Source organism: Bos grunniens, chromosome 19, assembly GCF_055505025.1.
Source record: "Bos grunniens cultivar Pamir isolate PY7600 chromosome 19, Bosgru_T2T1.0, whole genome shotgun sequence".
Taxonomy (NCBI): domain Eukaryota; kingdom Metazoa; phylum Chordata; class Mammalia; order Artiodactyla; family Bovidae; genus Bos; species Bos grunniens.
Window position 1 is genome coordinate 27,064,279 of NC_141183.1, and position 17,832 is coordinate 27,082,110.

Sequence of the window (17,832 nt, forward strand, 5' to 3'; positions counted from 1 at the left end):
TGTGAGGGAGGGAGTGGGTATGATTACAAAGGAGTAGCAGGAGGGGCGGAGAAGGCAATGGCACCCCATTCCAGAATCCCATGGATGGAGGAGCCTGGTAGGCTGCAGTCCATGGGGTTGCAAAGAGTCAGACACGACTGAGCGACTTCACTTTCACTTTCCACTTTCATGCATTGGAGAAGGAAATGGCAACCCACTCCAGTGTTCTTGCCTGGAGAATCCCAGGGACAGAGGAGCCTGGTGGGCTGCCATCTATGGGGTCGCACAGAGTCGGACACGACTGATGCGACTTAGCAGCAGCAGCAGCAGGAGGGGACCTTTGCGGTGATAGAGAAGTTCTGTATCTTGACTGCGGTGGTGGTTGCACAAATCTACACAAGTGATGAAATGACATAGAATTATACACACACATTGTACCAATGTCAGTTTCCTGATTTTGATACTGTATGTGAGATAGTAAACACTGGGCATTACATAAGAAGCAATCATTGGAGGAAACTGGGCAAAAGGAACTTGGGACCTCTTTGTACAATCTTGGCAGTTTCCTATGAATATATGATTTCAAAACAAAAAGATTCTACAAAACAAGTTTCCTGCCTCCAGGTTCAGGAGTTTTTTACCTTGTTAAAGTTTACCTGATCAAACTCAGCTTCAGTTTAGGCATCCAGGGCCCAATACAAAGCACAGTTTATTGCTTTTTACAATTTGCAGTTTATTTAAACAGCCATAATTTGGGCGTTGTTGTTGTCGTTCAGTCTCTAAGTCATGTCTGACTCTTTGCGACCCCATGAACTATAGCACACCAGGCTCCTCTGTCCATAGCATTTCCCAGACAAGAATACTGGAGTGGGTTTTCATTTCCTCTTGCAGGGGATCTTCCAGACCAGGGGATGGAATCTATGTCTCCTGTGTCTTCTGCATTGACAGGCAGATTCTTTATCACTAGCACCACTGGGAAGCCCCAACTGGGGTGCAGAAGGGGGGTAATTTGTAGATGCTCTATTGCAGTGATAAATGCAAATTTGGATAAATCGTCTCCCTCCTTCATACCGGGCCATGACTTTAAGCCAAGTGTGTGGCTCTTGCTCACTTAGAGACACAGAGGCTAAAGGAAGAAGACATTAGTTGGCTCAGACGGTAAAGCATCTGCCTGCAGTGTGGGAGACCTGGGTTCGATTCCTGGGTTGGGAAGATCCCCTGGAGAAGGAAATGGCAACCCACTCCAGCACTCTTGCCTGGAAAATCCTGTGGACAGAGGAGCCTGATAGGCTACAGTCCATGGGATCGCAAAGAGTCGGACACAATTGAGCAACTTCACTTCACTTACTCATCTAGATGTACCTCCTTTGGGCAGAAGTATATTATACACACACACACACACACACACACACGGGCTTCCCAGTTGGCACTAGTGGTAAAGAACTCGATTGCCAATGCAGGAGATATTAGAGATGTGGGTTTGATCCCTGGGTCAGGAAGATCCCCTGGAGGAGGGCATGGAAACCTACTCCAGTATTCTTGCCTGGAGAATCCCATGGACAGAGGATCCTGATGGGCTACAGGCCATGGGGTCACAAAGAGTCGGACATGACTGAAGCGACTTAGCACACACACACATATATAATATACATGCTGACATAAACTTTCTTTACAAGACATAAACTTTATTTGGGCTTCCCTGATAGCTCAGTTGGTAAAGAATCCGCCTGCAATGCAGGAGACCCTGGTTCGATTCCTGAGTCAGGAAGATCCGCTGGAGAAGGGATAGGCTACCCACTCCAGTATTCTTGGTCTTCTCTTGTGGCTCAGCTGGTAAAGAATCTGCCTGCAATCCAGGAGACCTGGTGGGTTTGATCCCTGAGTTGGGAAGATGCCCTGGAGAAGGAAAAGGCTACCCACTCCAGTATCCTGGCCTGGAGCATGACCTGTATAGTCCATGGGATCACAAAGAGTTGGATACAACTGAGCGACTTTCACTTTCAAAATTTATTTACAAAAACTCAACTGGCGGGATTTGGCTCATAAAGCTTAGTTTGCTGACTTCTGAATTAAAACATGGGCCAGGACAGTGAAAGCATCAAGTCCTAGAGTCCTAACCACTGGACAACCAGGGAATTTTCTAAGTAAATCTTGGTTTTCCACCTCTGATATTCTACCCAGCTTGCTTATGCACTTGGTTGGTTTTGTTGCTGTCTTGGTTTGTTTTTCCAACTTATTTTCAATTTTTTTGTTGTGGTAAAATAAAACACAACATAGAATTTACCATCCTAGCCATTTTTAAGTGAACAGCTCAGTGGTATCAAATTCATTCATGATTTTGTGGAACCATCGCCACCACCCATCTCCAGAACTCCTTTCATCTTATAAAACTGTCATTAAATAATAACTCTCCATTCTCTCTCCCTTCCCCCTAGCCCCTGGCAACCACTATTCCACTTTCTGTTGCTATGATTTTGACTCTTGTAAGTACCTCATAGAAGTGGAATCTGTAATATTTGTCTTTTGGATCTGGCTTATATCACTTAACATAGCATCCTCAAGTTTCGTCCATGTTGCAGCATATGTCAGATTTTCTTTCCTTTTTAAGGTGGGTAATATTCCATCATCTGTACATACCACATTTTGTTTATCCATTCATCTGTTTATAGACACATGAATTGCTGCCACATTTTAGCTATCATGAATAACGCTGCTATGAGTATGGGTGTACACATGGTGTCTTCAACACGTTACTTTCAGTTCTTTTGGGTGTATACCCACAAGTGGAATTGCTGAGTCGGATGGCAATGCTGTTTTTAGTTTTTTAAGGAACTGCTGTACTGTTTTCCACAGCAGCTCCACCACTGGACATTTCTACCAACAGTGTACTAGAGTTTCAGTGTCTCCATATCCTCACCTGGAGAAGGAAATGACAAGCCACTCCAGTATTCTTGCCTGAAAATCCCATGGACAGAGAAGCCTGGAGGGCTACAGTCCAAAGCGTCGCAAAGAGTTGAACACGACTGAGTGACCAAGCATGTATCCGTACCAACAATTACTTTCTGATTTTTTGATAGTAGCTGTTGTAATGGGAGTAAGCTAATACTTCTCAGGAGTTTTGATTTCCATTTTCTTAATGATGAGTGATGCTGAGCATCTTTTCACACACTTACTGTTTATTTATACATCTCCTTTGGAGAAACATGTATTTAAGGCCTTTGCTCATTTAAAAGAAAGTTTTTTTGCTTTTTTGTTGTTCACCTTTAGGAGTCCCATAATATATATTCTGAATATTAATCCCTTATCAGATACATGATTGTAAAATATTTTCTCCCATTCAGTGGGTTGCCTTATTACTCTATTGCTGTTGTCTTTTGATGCATAAAGTTTTTGTTTCATGAAGTCCAGCGTGCCTATTTTTTCTTTCGTTATCTGTATCTTTAGTGTTATATCCAAGAAATCATTACCATATTTAACATTGTAAAGGTTTTTTCCTATGGCTTTAAAAAAAATATTTTTAGGTCTTACATTTAGGTCTTTGATCCATTTTGAGTTCATTTTTGTACATGATGTTAGGTAAGGGTCAAACTTCACTGTTTGGTATGTAAATATCCAGTTTTCTCAGCACCGTTTATTAAAAGATTGCCCTTTCCTCCATTGAAGGGCCTGAATTCCCTTGTCAAAAATCATTTGATCATATATGGGAGGGTATATTTCTGGACTCTCTATTCTATTCCATATATCTGTTTTTATGCCAGTGTCACACTGCTTTGATCTCTGTAGCTTTGTAGTAAGTTTTGAAACCAGGAAGTGCAAGTCCTCCAGCTTTACTTTTGTTTTTCAAGACTGTTTGGTTATTTGGAGACTCTTGAGATTCCGTGTAAATCTCTTAGGATGGGTTTTTCTTTTCTGAAAAAAAAAATCTTTGGGGTTTTGAAAGGGATTACATTGAATCTATAGCTTGCTCTGGGTAGGACTGACATCTTAATTTTATTAAATCTTCATGACATGTGTTTCCACTTATTTTCTTTAATTTCTCTCAGCAATGTTTTGTAGTTTTCATTATACATCTCTTTCACCTCTTTGGTTAACTCCTAAGTATTTTAATATTTTTGGTATTATTGTAAGTGGGATTATTTTTATGATTTCATTTTTTTCATTGTTGGTATGTAGAAATGCAGCTTATTTTCGTGTGCTGACTTTGTATCCTGCTACTTTGCTACTTTGAGTTTGAAACCGAGCAGGACCCTATGGTGCTCTCCCAGGTACAAAAGCCTTTCTGTCTGCTCCTGGAGACCCCAACACACACCATTTCTTATTCAGGGGAAGAAGAATTCAATCTTATAGACCATCCCTGAGTTCCTTTGAAGTTCCAAATGGTATATCCAGTTACTAATTAGAGGAGTGAGGGAAAGCAGAGAGACTCAGTAGTGCAGCAGTGTGGCAGGGCCCCAGCTTCCTGTCAAGAAATGTACATAACAATCTGATACATATCTCCGAGCTCTTCTTTAGGACCTGAGGCCCCCACCCAGGTGGGGATAATAAGTTTAGAGTATAAGCACATGGACCCCAGACTGGCTGGAAACAGAAGGAAGATTTCTGGAACACCACTCTGTTACCTCACCACCAACCGATCAGAGGAAGGTCACACCCTGCAGACCTCTCCCTAAATTTTGCCTATAAAAACTTTTCCCCCAAAACCATCAGGGAATTTGGGTCTTTTGAGCATGAGCTGCCCCATTCTCCTTGCTTGGCTCTTACAATATCTTTCTCTGCTCCAGACTCTGATGGGCCTTTCCCTGGTGGCTCAGACAGTAAGGAATTCACCTGCAGTGCAGGAGACCTGGGTTTGATCCCTAGGTCAAGAAGATCCCCTGGAGAAGGGAATGGTTACCCAGTCCAGTATGCTTGCCTGGAGAATTCCATAGACAGAGGAGCCTGGTGACTGAACGACTTTCACTGTTTTCAACAACAAATTCATTTATTAATTTTACTGGTTTTTTTTGATGGAATATTTGGGGTTCTCCACATATAAATCAAATCAGCAAATTTGGAAAACTCAGCAATTGCCACAAGACTGAAAAATGTCAGTTTTCATTCCAATCCCAAAGAAAGGCAATGCTAAAGATGTTCCAATTGCTGTAGAGTTGCATTCATTAAACATGCTAGCAAGATAATGCTCAAGATCCTTCAAGCTAGGCTTCAACAGTTCGTGAACCAAGAACTTCCAGATGAACAAGCTAGATTTAGCAAAGGCAGAAGAACCAGAGAACAAATTGCCAACATCTTTTGGATCATAGAAAAAGCAAGGGAATTCCAGAAAAACATCTACTTCTGCTTCATTGACTACGCTAAAGCCTTTGACTGTGTGGATCACAACAAACTATGGAAAATTCTTAAAGAGATAGAAATACCAGACCACCTTACCTGCCTCCTGAGAAACCTGTATGCAGGTTAAGGAGTAGCAGTTAGAACCAGACATCAAAAAACAAACTGGTTCAAAATTGGGAAAGGAGTACATCAAAGCCATATATTGTCATTCTGCTTAGTTAATTTCTATGCAGAGTATGTCATGCAAAATGCTGGGGTGGATGAAGCTCAAGCTGGAATCGAGATTGTCGGGAAAAATATCAATAACCTCAGATATGCAAATGACACCACCCTAATGGTGTCAAACAGAAAGCAAACAGTAACTAAAGAGCCTCTTGATGAAGGTGAAAGAAGAGAGTGAAAAAAGCTGGCTTAAAACTCAACATTCAAAACACTAAGATCATGGCATCCAGTCCCATCACTTCATGGCAAATAGATGGGGAAAAAGTGGAAACAGTAGCAGATTTTAATTTCTTGGGCTACAAAATCACTGCGAACAGTGACTACAGCCACAAAATTAAAAGATGCTTGCTCCTTGGAAGGAAGAAAAACTATGACAAATCTAGACAGTTTATTAAAAAGAAAGCAGAGACATCACCTTGCCAAATATGGTCCATATAGTCAAAGCTATGGTCTTTCCAGTAGTCATGTACGGATGTGAGAATTGGACCACACAGAAGTCTGAGAGCCAAAGATTTGGTGCTTTTGAACTGTGATGCTGGAAAAGACTCTTGAGAGTCCCTGGACAGCAAGGAGATCAAACCAGTTAATCCTAAAGGAAATCAACCCTGAGTATTCATTGGAAGGACTAGTGGTGAAGCTGAAGCTCCAGTACTTTGGCCACCAACTCATTAGAAATGACTCTCATGCTGGGAAAGATTGAAGGCAGGAGAAGAAGGGAGAGACAGAGGATGAGATGGTTGGATGGCATCACCAACTCCATGGACATGAGTTTGAGAAAAGTCTGGGAGATTGTGAAGGACAAGGAAGCCTGGCGTGCTGCATTCCATGGGGTTGCAAAGAGTTGGACATGATTTAGAGACTTAACAAACAAGCAAAAATCATATAACATCATGTCGTTTGTGAACAGAGATGATTTTAATTCTTCCCTTTCCAGTTCAGGTGATTTTTATTTCTTTTTCTTGCCTAATTGCTCTGGTTAGAACTTCCAATACCATGTTGAATAGAAGGGACAAAAGCAGGCATTCTTGCCTTGTTCCTGATCTTAGAGGAGAAGCTTTTAGTCTTATGCCATTGAATATGATGTTCCCTGTGGGTTTTTAATATATAGCTTTTCATTATGTTGAGGTGGTTACCTTCTCTTGTTTGATGAGTGTTTTTATGGTGAAACAGTGTTGACTTTTGTCAAATTCTTTTTCTGTATCAATAAAGATGATTGTTTTTTCCTTTCATTCAACAAGTGTAGTGTATTACATTGATCACTTTGCATATGTGAAGTGTCCTTGCTTTCAGGAATAAATCCCACTTGATCAAAATGTATAACTTATGTAATATACCACTCAGTTAGGTTTGTTAGTATTTTGTTGAGAATTTTTGCATCAGTGTCCATAAAAGGATATTGGTCTATAGTTTTCTTGTAGGCTTTTTGGTCTGGCTTTGGTATCAAGTAATTCTGGCTTCATAGAATAGTCATTTAAGCACAGAAAGTTTACCCTTTTCTTCAGTTTTTTTGAAAATTTTGAGAAGGATTGGTATTGGTTTTCTTAAAATATTTGGTAGAATTCACCAGTGAAGCCACAAGGACCATGGCTTTCTTTGTTGGAAGATTTTTGATTATTGATTCAATCCCCTTACTAGTCATGGATCTATTCAGATGTTCTGTTTCTTCAAGATTTAGTTTTGATAGATTTTGGGCTAGCAGGAGGGGAGGAAGGAGAGAAACAACAATGGCTGGCCTCATCTTTATACCTCTAAGGTCAGAAGCAGAAATCAGCAGTTAAAGCGCAAATTCCTGGTTTTTGGTAGACAGGGCCCTTTAGGCCCACGCCGGTTCCTGCAAGCTATTTGCACACTGCTCCAGGAACGTGGACACAGCTGCCTGCCACCTGGCTGAGGATGAGGGATGGGCACCTGCTACTGTGCTAATAGGTGAAATTGACTGAAATTAACTGTAATTTACTGTCTGAGCCTTCCCTTGGAAGTAGCAAGCCATTAATAGATTCCAGAGCTCCAAAATAGTTATATCAGACAGATTCTGCCAGTGCAATTATTGTCTAAGTGAGGAGATACCTTCCTTTTAATTCCTGCTCCATCGTCTTCCTAGAATCCTATCAGCAGGATTATATTTTAATAATATCCAGTTGAGAATGTTCAATTGTGTTAGCTGAGATTTGACCAATAATTTATTCAAAACTTGCTTTAGTTTCCTGCCAACATTTTTTCAGAACAAAGGATGTTAAGAACTTTGATTAGAAGTTCAAGAAGACTATTTTGTATTTTGACAGGGCAATAGCAGAACTTCGATTAACAATTAAACTCCAAACTTGTTATACTACACATTTTCCCCATATACTTCGTCCCCTAGATTTTCTTGGAACTGTTTCTAAGAAAACTGCTCCTCCTGTAATGACTGTGGGACTGGGGAGCAGCCGTATTTCACAGCGGTCTGCCTCTTTGGCCACATTTGACTGGTTCAGGGGTGGGCACTGATCCAATTTAGGCCTATGAGAGCCCTTCCATGAGAATTTTGGATTTGGACTCAGGGAGTCTGTCTATAATCTCTAGATTGTTCAGTTAAAAAAGCTGTTAGATGGAGAATCTAGAGCCGCTGGGACCCATGTTAGTCACTATGTGAAGAAACTGTTGACCAAGTTCAAGCTCATACTAGTCATCACAGGACAGGTCAATAAATTGAGAGATGAGTTGTTGGGGCAAGGAATCCGGATTTTATTAGGAAAGCCAGCAGACCAAGAAAGTGGTAGACTAGTATCCCAAAGAACTTTCTTACCCAAGTTAGAATTCAGCCTTCTTTTATACTTAAAGGGAAGCCGGTTGCAGACTTCTACGTGCCTGAATCCTTTGTTCTTGCAGCTGTTTACATAGGTCTGATCACAATTGTTTCTATAAACCACCACCAAGACAATTGTTATTTCCTGTCTGCAATTTTTTAACCTCTATATGAATGGGAAAGTGTTATGCCTTTAAAGGTCAAAGCCTTGAGAATGGGCTCTCATGCGCATTTCAGGCTCTAGGCAGCATTCTTTTAAAAAGGTACACAGCCAGCATGAGTAAGCCCAGGCAACGGAGCACAAAGGTTAGGACCAAAGGAGTAGATCCAACTTGGAATCAGGTTTATTCTTCACTGTTACAAAAGCTGGTTGAGTGAAAAAGAGGTCAATACTCAGAGGAAAATGGAGACAAGAGACAGAGTACTGAGGGCCATCAGATGCCTGACTCCATTTGTTCCTGAGGTCCAGCTGCCTTCCCATTGCCTGTCTACTCTACCTTCTTTGGCAACCAATAGCTATACATCTCACATTTTGTTCAAGCTAGTATGAGCTGGTTTATTGTCATGTGCAACCCAGAGAACCCAGAGTAGCCTGCTAGACCAACTCCCTCACTTTACAGATGAAGAAACAAATTCTGAAAAAAAAAACAAAAACAAAAACCTACGACTTCCCTAAGTCTAAGAGGTTAGTGCGTGGCTAGGCTGGAATTAAACTTCAGGTCTTCCAGCTGTAGCTCCCATGTGTGTCTACACAGCAGCTGCAGTGGTGGTGCCGTGTGGCATTTCCAACACCCAGGGGAGATTCCTAGTGGCCTCAGTTGGAGGGAAATATATCCAAACCTCTTCCTATCCACAAAACAGAGAGGAAAAGATAAAAATAGACCATGAAAACATAACTGGAGACCTGGGACCTGGGGGTTGGCACAGGAAATTGAGAATGAGAAGAACAAAGTCAGACTTGTTACAGGTGAAAGCTAAAGGAACAGTACACTATTTGTGCTGAACTCGCACACAGGGAAGACAGGGTAAAAGGGAGTCTTCACCTCTTTGCAGAATACTCATGCAGGATTCAGATTCAGCCTAGCTAATAGATCTCCTCCTAGCCAAGGCTAAAGGGAGATCAGGTACCCACCCAAGTGTTGGCCACCCATGGGTTCGCCAAGCCTTCCAGCCTTTTGAAGTCACCCTTACCTTTAATATAAAATGGGATGGTTTGAAGGGAGAGGCCCAGATGCTCTTTCTGTTGAGTTGCACAACCCCCTGCCAGCTCCTTTAGGTCCTGAAGTTGACAATTTCTTCTTGTTCTCTCACCCCACACTAGTCACAGCCCTCATTCCTGCTTCCCACATCCCAAGCACCTCTGACAATGTTGTGTGTATGTGGATTTCCCTGGAGGTTTGGGATAACAGAGAAGGGTAATGGGCTTTGGCAGGTCTGTGGGAGTTTGGGGTTCTCCTGGGCCATGTGATTTATGTGGGTAACAGAATGGTCACTGCTAAACAGATGACTCAATAGCCTGGATGGAAATGGGTAGCAAGATGGTGTCTGTAGCCAAGCAAGAACTTGGCTCTTGAACCACAGTATTAATTAGAACCCAGTGACCTGCTGCACTGAAAGCAGGTTTTATAATCCATGAGTCAGTCATATAGGGAAAGAAGTAGCAATTATTCAGGAAGAAGTGGCTGCAGGGAACAAGCTGTTTGTTGAGAAACCCTTAGAGTTACTTGTCGTTGTTCAGTCATGTCTGACTCTTTGTGAGCCCATGGATTGCAGCATACCAGGCTTCACTGTCCTTCACCATCTCCTGGAATTTGCTCAAACTCGTGTCCATTAAGTCGGTGATACTATCCAACCATCTCATCCTCTGTCGTTCCCTTCTCCTCTTGCCTTCAATCTTTCCCAGCATCAGGGTCTTTTCTAATGAGCTGGCTCTTCACATTGTCATCTGGTACCCTCTGAGTCTCCCAGAGTCAAATGGTACATCAGTGGCTTCCCAGGACAAAAGGCAATTTCTAGGCAGGCCCCAGCCCCACCCTCTGCAGAACCTGCCCAGGGGGTCACATCTCACTCTTGTACACGATGTGTGCTAATCATCCTGACCTCAGTCGTGTAGCCCTCCCACCTCAGGAATACCGCACCTGTTATTTCCCTGGGCCCTGCCTGAGGCTGGGCCTCTTTTCCTCTCCTTGTGTTCCCAAACTCCAACCTGCAGCCCCTCTGAAAATCATTTTAACTCCATTTATCCAGGACATTCCATTCCTTGGAGGTCTCATCTTCCATGAACAAACATGTTCATCAAGGTGCTTTTCTAATTCAGAGTAAGGTCATTTCTATAAGTCAACTCTGCCCGATTCTGGACCACCAGATGCAGTTCAGAAACCCTGTACTTTTAGCAAAAGTTTCTAAATAGCAAAAAAATGTCCCCCGCCTCCAAAATGTCAACCTGCTCCCTGTGTATGGTCACTCTACTTCCCATACCCCAAACTGGGACATGTATTCTGATAACGGAACAGAATCTTTGAGATAAGAACTACCCTAGAAAATCCAGAGTGTACTATCATCAAATCTGTTTTCCGTGTATCTACCCCTCATATCTAAAATGGAAATGGATCCATTCGTTAACTCTCCTTTGTCTGGGAAGCCTCAGGACTCCAGGGGTAGTCAGAGCCTCAGTCACAGAAGAACGCTCTGGGGAGCCTTTAGAATCCCAAGAATAAGCTGTGAGAATCTGATGGGTTGAATTTCAAGGGTTCTTAGCAGTCCTTCAGAACTTCTCAGTGGCAACAAGCTATCTGTTCCCACCAGGCTCCTCAGAGGCCCTGGATGCAGCCTGCATGCTGGCTACTGATTACATTCCTCATCGGGCCTTCTCCTCCTTTTCAGCTCTTATTTGGTGCCCGCTCCACCAGGATGCCTGGGATAGACCCACAAGGCTCATGGAGTCACTCCAGCTCTGCCTCCTATTGGGAGCCCTTCCAGTCCCGGCCGTGAAGGGTAGGACACCCCACTTGGCTCTGGCCTCCTGCAGTGAGCAGTGTCCATACCCCACTTGAGCAGGTGGCAAAACCCCCGGCTGGTGATGGAGATCTTCTCTTTGTCACTCCTTCCAGGTCAACCAAAATCAAGCCCTGATGCTCTGCTGTTCTTCTTCACTCAGTTTTTTTGTACACTTTACCTCCTTTATGGAAAAGAGTCTTAAAGCTGAATTCCTATAGCCACGATAGACTGTTCAGTTCTGTAGTGTGGCTGGAAGGCAGGTTTGAAACGTGAGGTCTGTGGACCCCCAGTAGTTTCCTGGACAGAATTCGGGAAGCCTGTGAACTGAAATGGGAAAAGGGTTACATCTTGATTTTCACAAACCTCTAACTGAAATCTGGCATTTCCTTTATTATGAACGTCGGCAGCAAGCCATGGTAACCAGCAGTATAGAGTCAGATATTGTATATCACCTTACAGTCATTGCAGGTATCTTGAAATATCATTTATACTCAGAAGACTAAGATTGGAATCATTATTAGACTATTATTATTTAGTATTTTTATTGAAAAGTACATATTTTATCACAGTTTTAGTTATTGCACTTTAATACAATTTGTGTCCTTCATTCCAATGTCTTTTATGTCATACATTTAAGGCTCATTTGTGCATTATTCTGAGAAGAGGGTTCATAGAATTCACCAGATTGCCAAAGGGGGTCAGGACGAAAAATCAAAAGGTATCTCTGAACTCTGGGGAGAGTCCAGGCACAAGGATATTTCTGGAAGGAATTCTGCTTTTTGTAGGGAAAGCAAAAGTTGTTTGCTTTCAAGGAGCACCTGTTTATGCAGAGACCTCTGCCTTGTAACGAAGAAGGCCTGAGAGTTCCAGGCAGTGGTATTTGTATGGGGTTGTGAAAAGCCTCCTCTTCCATGTTCCTGTACTACCCGCTCGGTCACCTGCCCTTCAGTTCGCTCAGCCTGTGCCCTCACATTGCCATCGCACGTCTTTTACCTCTTGTTGCTTGGTTGACATGTGTCTATTTGTTCATTACAAGTTCCCTTCAAGGTTCTGTCACGTTTTGGTCTCGTGCCTGACATGGTGGGTCACACGCCCCTCGTACATCACATGTATGTCCATGTATGAATTTCACATATTAGTTACCTGTCCGTTGGGTAATAGTTCCCTCATAGATCAGCATGTGTTGGACATATAGCTATCAGGGAAACTCATTCAACATTCAACTGAAAATTATTACTCAACATAAAGGGCTTCCCTTGTGGCTCAGCTGGTAAAGGATCTGCCTGCAATGTGGGAGACCTGGATTCGATCCCTGGGTTGGAAAGATACCCTAGAGAAGGGAAAGGCTACCCACTCCAGTATTCTGGCCTAGAGAATTCCATAGACATATAACAAAAATGAGCAGAGTAGTAGGCATATAAATAAATAGCATAAGGCATAACCAATTATATAGCGTGCTAGAGAGTGACGAGTGCTGTGGAAAAAATAAGACAAGGTGAGGGAGAAGGGTGTGGGGGCAGATTGGATACAGCTGTAACTCGGGAGGCCAGGGTGGCTGCCTGAAGAGTTATTTGAGCAAAGACTTGAAGGAGGCAATGAAGTGAGCTTTGTTGATATTAAGGAAATACCTAAGGAGAGGGAACAAGAGGTGCCAAAGCCCCGAGGTAGGAGCAGGTCTGGGTGTTGGAGGAACATTGACGAGGCCAGGGTGCCTGCGTGGAGGGAATCGTCAAAAAACAAAAGGACTCTGGAATTCCCGGGCAGTTCAGTGGTTCGAACTCTGCACTCCCAATGCAAGAAGCACGAGTTTGATCCCTGGTTGGGGAGCTAAGATCTCGTGTGCTGCACAGTCCAGTTCAGTCGCTCAGTCGTGTCCGACTCTTTGCGACCCCATGAATCGCAGCACGCCAGGCCTCCCTGTCCACCACCAACTCCCGGACTTCACCCAAACCCATGTCCGTCAAGTCGGTGATGCCATCCAACCATCTCATCCTCTGTCATCCCCTTCTCCTCCTGCCCTCAATTTTTCCCAGCATCAGGGTCTTTTCAAATGAGTCGGCTCTTCACATCAGGTGGCCAAAGTATGCTGCACAGCAAGGCCAAAAAAAAAGAGAGAGAGAGAGAAGAAAGCAAAGACTGAACTAGCTTCTCAATCTCAGTGAATTCAAAGTTTTGCTACTACCTTCACCTTTGATGCGGTTTAGCACACGCATCATCTGTGACATAGGGTCTGGGCCAGCTGTCCCAGGCAACATGGCCCGTTGTCATCCCAGGTCACTTTACTACATTCTGATGGGTTTAACCTCAAGGAAACAAACAAACCCTTCTATCTGTAAATGGGGGAAGAAAATGAAAAGGGGCCAGAAAATGAAAATTGTGTCACCCAAGAGATGCATGGGCTTCCCAGGTCGCGCTAGTAGTAAAGAATCCCCCTGCCAGTGCAGGAGATGCAAGAGATGTGGGTTCGATCCTTGGATTGGGAAGATCCCCTGGAGCAGGGCATGGCAACCCACTCCAGTATTCTTGCCTGGAGAATCCCTTGGGCAGAGGAGGCTGGTGGGCTATGGTCCATGGGGTCGCAAAGAGTTGGACACAACTGAAGTGACTTAGCATGCACACACAAGGGGCACACAGGGTTGTATGAGAAGGGTCTCAGTTCTGCCACTTGATAAGCTGAGGGACAGTGGTCCCCACGCTGACTTCACTGACTCTGCTTCCACATATGTAAAATGGGGTGATAACCCCCACAATTATGAGGCCAGAATGCAAAATTAAACCCCCTGCCCCCAGCCCCAGCCTGACTTTCAGGCCGGCTCAGCACGTGTCCACACTCTCCTCTGCAGGTCTTCAAGGACGTGCAGATCAGGTGCCAGGTAAGATTTCTGCCGGGCTTCTATTTTTAATCCTGAATTCTTCCACTTAGAATAATGCTTTATATCTTCCTGGGAAAAAAAAAAAGCTGGAGCCTAACCTTAAACAAATAAAACACGTGAATTAGAACTGGCACAGTTCTCCTTGTAACCGAGAGGACGAGGGCAAATGTCCACTTGACTCCCTCCGTTGCCGGCCGCTGCCCTCTGGGACTCCTTGTCCTCTGCTGCCATCACCTGGAAGAAAGAGGGACTGTAGGGACACGAAGGGACAGAGGCTCGGAGAGGGCAACAGTAGGGACCCTTCCTGGTGGTGTACTCCAGACACCAGCAGTGCATCTCCGGTGAAGAGTGGTATGCTGTTGCTTGAAAAGCTAGTCTCGAGGCCAATTTCATCACCCAGAGAGGGCTCAGTGTTAAGGGAGGGAGTCCTAACAATGACAGATCTAGTCCACCTGCTTCCTCAAAAGAGAAAACAAAGACCAGGCCAGATGTGTTTTTCCCAAGGCTGAACTAAAACTTGGGGCAGAGTCAGGATTTGAACCCTGAGCCCTGAACTCTACATCCAGGGTTACTTTAGCGTCTGGCTGCTCAGGGTATACAGTCCTTGGGCCAGCTGCCTCTGTATCACCTGGAGCTTGATAGAAAAATGTAGGATCTCAGGCACCAATAGAAACCTACTGAATCAAGCTCAGCATTTTAACAGATCCTATAGCCAACTTGCGTGTATGTCAGAGCATGACTTTGAACACATCGCCTTACAACTCTCCTAAGAGGGTATATTAAGATGCTTTTATATCCCTAAATGGAAATCACATGGTTTTTCCCTACTTATAAAGGTTTTACATACTCCTGTAATGAAATTCAGATAATATAGGAAAATTTTAAATGGAAAGAAATAAACATTGTGGTGTATAAATATCCTTCTAAACATCTACCATTACACACATACACATTTTTACAAAAATCAGATTGTATTCTAAATACTATCTTTGCTTTTTGCTTCAGATTCTTCAGTATGATTTCTCTTTTGAAAGAGTGCCTGCTCAAGGAATATTTGCAAAATGAAAAAATGGAGTAAAACAATAGTCATAGGTGTATTAGTTATCCGTTGCTGCATTAAAAATTACCCCAAACTTAACAGCTGAAAACAACAAATATTGATTATGTCAGGGTGTCTCTGATGGCCAGGGTCTGGGAGTGGCTTGGAGGGATGATGCTGGCTCTTGGGCTTCCAGGGCATCGACGTCCAGCTGCAGTTAGACACAGTCACCCTCAGACTGTATCCGCTCCCACCCTGAGCCCTCACTGTCCCTCTCCTGACCACATATGACAGCCATGTGTCCTGTCAGTTCCCCCCACATCTGTCTTTACCCCCTTCTCAACCGTTCTTCCACTTACCAGCTAGAGTGAGCTTGGAAAAGGCAAATCCAACCTTGCGGCCCCTACTTAAAATCCATCCATAGTTTCCTGTGGCTCTTAGAATAAAGTATAAAAAAATTAAGGACAGGTCTACAAGGCCCAGGTAGTCTGGCCCTACGGACATCCCCACCCTCGCCTCCCGGCCTTGTCTCCTTGCTGTCTGTGGTCCAGCCCCACCATCCCTCTCCCAGCTCCTCCTGTGTGCCAAGCTTTGTCCCACCTGGTATTCTCCCCAGATGTGGTTCCCTCTGACCCGCCTTCCATCCAGGCCCACTTACCACCACACTCGCAAGAGTGCAGTGCACACACAGGCCACTGACCAAGCTGCCACTCCATTCCCCAGTGCCCAGAAAATGGCCAGCCCTCAATAAATATTGGCTGAACTTTTATATCTGTTATCTTTTATGCCTTATACTAGTGACAGATATTTCTCCCAGGTTGTGATTGCCTTTAACTTTGCCTATTGTTTCTTTAACCTTCAGAAGTTTTACAGTTTAATGTGGTCAAATCAGTCAGTCTCTTTTTCAGGGATTTTTCTGTCATCTAATGCACCAAACTTCCAGAATTTTGTAAGAGCAGGTGCCTGAGCAAGGGCCCAAATCTGAGGAATTCAGACTAGGAGGAACAGGAGCTGATGACACTGATGGAAACTGGCTACGGAAGCTAAGCACGTGAGTGGAGTCAGGTATATGGTGGCTGAGGGGGGCGTCAGGCGTGTCCTGGGCCTGGCATTCATGCCCTACCATTTTCCTCACGATTCTCACAACTCCTCTAATGGATCAAAACAGTATTAACACCCAACCCACATCAAGGGAAAGCAGGTCAGACCTGCCATTAGCCAGATGCTACGTTAGGCCCTGGGGAAGTGACATTTTAAGTAAGAATTAAGGGAGGGAGTAGTAGTTGATTAGGTGCAGGCTCTGTGTGTGTATGTGTGTGTGTGTGTGTGTGTGTACATCTGGGTGCACAGTACATGTGAAAATGTGCCTGGAAGAGGGTTCAGATACAGGGAACAGTATCTGTGAAGAGCCCAAGGTGGGGTATGTTGAAGTGGCATTCATTAAATCCTCTGCAATCACTGCTCCCTCGTCCAAAATCCACTGATGTAGCAGGAAGAGGGCATTACTGACCCAGATGTATGGCCATGTTCTTGGGGATCTCAGCTTCCATAGAGGACAAGACCGCACAGCTCTGGTCCTGCTGTGCTTCTCTGCTTCTGCCACAAGAATGAAGGGCAAACCACGCACACGACACAGCAGCATCCGGTGAAGCCCTTGTCGAGTCCTTGGTTCCCCAGCTGGCTGACCTGTCCTTGGCTGTGAGAAGGGGCAGCCTTTAGAAAGATGCCTGTGAACTGGAACAGTTCAGCACCAGGTACAGCTCAGCCTTGCCCAGCCCTCAGCCCAGCAGGGTGACATTGGGAGGGGAGTCTCTCACTCTCTTCAGGGACAAGTCAGAATATAAAGACTATACTCTGACTCCCAGTTGTCGGCAGGAGCCAGGCCTTGTGATTGCATGTTCCTTACAATCTTAGGTGGTAGGTGCGTTTCATCCTCACTTTAAGGATAAGAACTGGAGTCTCAGAGACGTTCTGGAGTTTGTCCAAGGTTATTCAGCTCCACCTGGGGAGTCCCAGGATCAGGACCCAGATGGTCTGACTCTAGAGCCCATGAGAGGAGCCAGGATGCCTTGTAGTCTCCCAGACCACGATGGAGGAAAAGTGTCCATGGTCCAGAGGTGGGCACATGTGAGGCAATACTGCGACCTCAATGCCTGGTACCTCGGGGAGGAGCCTGAGATCAAGGACTTTGATTCCAGAAAGGAAGAGTTTCGTAGGGATACAGGGAAGTAGCTGTGCAGATCTTTCTCATAAAAGTACATTCTCTGCCCCATTGCGTTGCTGGAAGAGAGCTATTTTAGTAGCAGCAGAACTGTGTGGGCCCAAACGGCTTGCAGGGAGGCTGGCAAGCCATGTATGGACAAGGCTGGGGAAACACTGAAATGGGGCTCTTAGAACAAAATGTTAGGTGTGAGGAAGGTTGATGTGGCTTGGGCTGGTGACAGCTGGCAGGAGACCATCCCCCAGAAGGACAAGGTGCCAATGCAGGCTGTGAGGGGCATAGGCATGCTGACAAAGAGAGGGAGCGAGGCTGCCCTCCTCTGCAGCAGGAGTCCTGCTGCCTGCCTGGAGGAAGGGGCCTTGGAATGTAGACTGAAGACAAATGG

The 17,832-nt window shown here is 44.5% G+C and overlaps 1 long non-coding RNA gene across 1 annotated transcript; it reads right to left on the bottom strand.

The window, feature by feature from the left end:
• Positions 1-11,883: 11,883 nt before the first annotated feature.
• On the bottom strand, positions 11,884-15,961 carry LOC147351855 (uncharacterized). Its single transcript, XR_015146908.1, has 3 exons — positions 15,885-15,961; positions 15,586-15,662; positions 11,884-14,421 (listed from the first exon to the last, which is right to left on the bottom strand). It is a non-coding gene; the product is annotated as an uncharacterized LOC147351855 (long non-coding RNA).
• Positions 15,962-17,832: the final 1,871 nt, after the last annotated feature.